A 4,385-nucleotide genomic window follows, 5' to 3' on the forward strand; every position below is an offset into this window, starting at 1 on the left:
GAGCCCCCCACCTCGCACTTACACAGCCGGCGCCCCGGGCCCGGAGCAGGAGCCAACGGCCTGGCGGGCGGCGGGGCCGAGCAGCCTCTGCGGCCGCTCCCCCTACTCAGAGCTGGCGCTTCCTACCGGTGGCCGCGCCGGCACCCTCCTGCGCATGCGCGGGGCCAGTCCGGCCCGGCGCTCCGCTCCGGGTTTTATGCGAGACGCGGAGGACAACAGGTAGGGAAGGAGGAGGGGAGGAGACCGGAGGGAAGGGACTGCGGATCTCGGAGAAAAGCCTCGGTTCCTGAGGCGCCACACCCCGGAGGAGGGCCCTGACCAGTCCCAGCGCCACTTTCTAACCCCCGTCAAGACGCGCTGCTCAAGTTTCAACGCCTCGGCCGAGGTCCCAGCTAGACTCCTAAGGTGTCCGACCGCCGCCCCCTCCCCCTGCCAGGCTCCCCGCCGCCCCGGGGACTTAGCACCCACAGGCGCTGATGTTCAGAACTACCTGTTGGGTGCGGGAGTTCCCCTTTTGCAGGCTTGGAAACTGAGGCACGCGCGGTCTAGGCGTCCTACGAGGCGTGCTTTGCCCGCGCAGCCGCCGGGGCTGGGCAGGGGCGCGAGCGTGGTCCGCATCCCTCGTGGGCCGAACCTCTGCCCGCCTGGAGAGCCCCAGCAATCCATCCACACCCAGCCCCCCACCCCAGCCTCCACCCTACAGGCCCCGGGGGTGGGGGCGGGGACAGCTGTTCCCGAGGGCAGAAGCCACTTAGGGATTTAAACTTCTCTAGAAAAGTACAAACATACCTTAGAGCACCCACCGCGTGTCTGGAAAGGAGTTGTTAACAGTGGCGTCTCCACGGAGGGCTGCGAGAACAGAGGTGGTGGAGGGAGACGCTCTTTCCCTTGTGCATCTTTGTGTTCGGTTTAAATATTTTACCATATGCTTGTATTTCTTTTTCAATTAAAAAATGTTTTTAGGGACACCTGGGTGGCTCTGTCGGTTAAACGCTGGACTCTCCATCTCAGCTCAGGTCTTGATGTCAGGGTCCTGAGTTCAGTCCTTGCACTGGGCTCCGACCTGGGGAGGAAGTCTACTTAAATTTAATTAATTTTTTTTCAATGTAATGGAAGACAAGAATGGTCCCCTCAGCAAATACAGCGGCCACGAAAAGCCTGAGCCATCATGTTTGCTTTTAGCCAGTAAGCATTTATTGGCTCGTTGCTATCTGCCCAGTGCTGTTTTATAACTTACTTTATTATTCATATTTTCTATAAAATAATAATATGCTATCCCTCATCCTTGCCCAGGGCCAGTGGAAAACCAACTGAGTTTTTACTGAATTGTTTTCCAAAGAGTAGGAATGAGTTATAAGCAGAACAGATGTTCAGGGAAAAACAGGTAGAGCAGATTCCAGCGAATGAGAGCCAGGAGGTGTTTCCAACAGAGGCATGCAGGGACTGAGGGAGAGTGCCTTCACAACAACACAAAAAGATGCCCAATATGGCTGCCATGGCAGTAGGAATGGAGGTTGACGGTTACAGAAAACAGACATCTATTGAACCACCCTTGATTGGGGTCTAGGTGCCAGAAATAGAGCTCCATTACTTAGCTCACACTGTCTTCTGAAGATCCATGCAGGGTAGCTATTCTTAGTGCTGACATCCAGAAAGGACACACCACTTGGCTGTGGTTACACAAATGGCTGGTGTTATTTAGGGATTCAAATCCAGGGATGTCTGACTCCATGGCCTGTGCTCTCTCCATAGTCCTCTTCTATTCTTATTCTCTTTATAAATGAGTAAGATAATAAGCAATTAGTCTTTTTTTTAATGGTTTTTTTTTTTTGAGAGAGAGAGAGAGAGCGTGAGCAGGGGAGGGTCAGAGAGAGAGGGAGACACAGAATCCGAAGACAGGCCCCAGGCTCTGAGCTAGCTGTCAGCACAGAGCCCGACACGGGGCTCAAACCTGTGAACTGCGAGACCATGACCCGAGCTGAAGCCGGACGCTTAACCAACTAAGCCACCCAGGCGCCCCAAGATAAGCAATTAGGAAGCAAGACTGAAAGCTGGCAAAAGGAAACATTGCTATTTTAGTAGTGTTTCTCTGTTTAAGTGTACTCACTTGTACTAATTTATTTTATTGTTCCAGCAAATCTGTGAGAGAGAGGACACTATCCTATATTCTTACCAATGAGAAGACTGAGGCTCAGAGAATATAGGGGCTTGTATTCCACTCATCCATGGGGGTGTCCACACCAGTCCAGGGCTGTCTTGCTCCTTAAGTTGTGCCCCTTTCATAGTTTTAAGATTTCCTGAGTGTCCATTCTGAATGTTCAGAATTCAAAGAAGATAGCAACACTTGCCCTCAAGAAGTCTGTAGACTGGATTCAAGTCGGACTGGAAGGAGCCTCTAAGATAATCGGGTCCAACCTCACCCACACCAGATCCCCTCTGAAGTCCGGGATGCAAGACACACACAAAAAAAACCAAAACAAAACGACTTTCATGCTGTTCCGCCATCTTGGCTCCTCTCCTACAAAAGTCCTAATGGAGGTGCAGTTTGATGATACAAGAGCTCTATTAAAAAGTTCTCCAGTAAGATGAGGCAGAATCTGAGGCTTCTCAGAAACATCCCAAAGCTGAGGACCAGTGCCCAAGAGGCTTTGTGGAGTTGAGAACCGTCACTGAAACAGAAGTCAACGTGCAGGCAGAGGGCCTACCCCGTCACTCACAACTACATCACCCAACGTCTTCATCATGAAGTGAGGATAATCATGTCGTGGGAGGTCACCAAGATTAAATAAAATCATGCAGGAGAAAGCGTTTTGAGACACAGTGGGGCAGACTGAAGCTCAAACTCAACTCGGTCACATGCTGCTTCTTTGGCTTTGGGAGAGGGCGAGCACACATCTTAATTTGCCCAAAACAATCCCAGTTTATGCCTGCTGTCCTGACTAAAAGTGTTCTGGTCGAGTGGTAAGATCTCCCTACTTTGGGCCAAGTCCATCGCCCCTCAGGATTTCTGATCCCCAGGAGCATTAAGGGTTTAACTCCTTTTTGTCCTGTAGGGCTCTGTTCTACCTTGCAGTCCCTCAAACACTTGTCTGCAGTGTCCTGTCTCACAGGGACACTCTAACCCCAAGCCAGCACGGAATATACCTAACATCACTAACACCAGCCACCGGGGCCGGTCTTTCACATCTGTTCCCTCGAAGTGATAAAAGCAAGGCAGCCACCACTTACCTGGCAGCTACTGTGCAACGTGCTGGCCGCAAAATTTCTCATTTAACCCTTACAAGGACTTTACAAGGTAGGTTGTCCTAACTTAAGGGGACTAAGCAGTAACACCCGTTTGTTCCCCTTCCTGAGTGTGTAACAACTGAGAAATAAGACTCAGACAGCGGATATTTACAACTCAGTTTTATTACCAATGTGTTGTTTTGACAGGGTGCTTTGAACCTGGAGGCCAAAATTCGGTTTTGGTTTAGGAAACCCTCCACCTTCGCATTATTCAGAAATGAGTCTTCTTAGCCAGCGCTGGACAACCAGAGGCCACGAGCTAACGAGGGGCAAAGCCGGGATTCAACACCAAGATAAACGCCAAAGCTCCTTTTAAACCTCACGACTTCCGCGCGAAGAGCTACCCTTCTCCGAGGGGATTGTAAAGTGATGCAAGTGGTTCGGTCACTGAGCGCTGGGGCCGGGATCGCACGCCATGCCTTTCAGAGTTCAACTGCTGCTGGGGGGGGGGGGGGGGGGGGGGGGGGGGGGGGGGGGGGGGGGGGGGGGGGGGGGGGGGGGGGGGGGGGGGGGGGGGGGGGGGGGGGGGCGGGAAGGAGAGGTCCTTGCAGGAGGATGGGATGGGTGTCCCCTCCCTTTGCAAGGGCGGAGAAGAGTGGCGACACGGTTGCAAAGGAGGGAGTCTGCCAAATCGTGGACTCCTGGAGTCCGACTCGGGTCTAAATCCCGAGCACAAGCTCCGACACAACGTACTCTCAGGGAAAGTTGAGTGAATCAATCCATTCAGTGAATGAGCGAATGAATGAAACTCCAGAGCCGCCAGAGGTCGACAGCGGGTCGGTTAGCGGGGCTTCCGACTGACCAATCAAAGCTTTCGCTCGTGCGACACTCCCCCCTGCGACACGCCCCCGGCCCGCCCCTCTGCTATCCCACCGGCTGAGCGGAAATCCCGGAGCAGTTGATCGCTAAACCTGAGTCCGTGGGCAGTGCGCATGCTCCAGATCTGGCAGGTGCTAGGCGTCCTTTAACCGCGGCGCCCAGGGGGCGTATTTGAAAGCGACTGGTCGGGCGATGGAAGCCAAGCTCCACCTGCGTCCCCAAAAGCTCCTCCCGCAGAATCAGAGTTTGCTGTTGGCTGATCCCAGCCCCACCATGACAGC

At 53.4% G+C, this 4,385-nt stretch overlaps 1 protein-coding gene across 1 annotated transcript in view; it reads right to left on the reverse strand.

Moving 5' to 3' along the window:
- TRAPPC9 (trafficking protein particle complex 9) overlaps positions 1 to 142 on the reverse strand; it is a 529,205-nt gene extending 529,063 nt beyond the window's left edge. Inside the window, exon 1 of the mRNA XM_029923171.1 lies at positions 23 to 142. The gene's annotated coding sequence lies outside the window, so the exon portion shown is untranslated. The remainder of the gene's footprint in view (positions 1 to 22) is intronic.
- Between the last annotated feature and the right edge of the window lie 4,243 nt (positions 143 to 4,385).

The sequence above is a fragment of the Suricata suricatta genome, chromosome 15 (assembly GCF_006229205.1).
Source record: "Suricata suricatta isolate VVHF042 chromosome 15, meerkat_22Aug2017_6uvM2_HiC, whole genome shotgun sequence".
Classification (NCBI taxonomy): Eukaryota; Metazoa; Chordata; class Mammalia; order Carnivora; family Herpestidae; genus Suricata; species Suricata suricatta.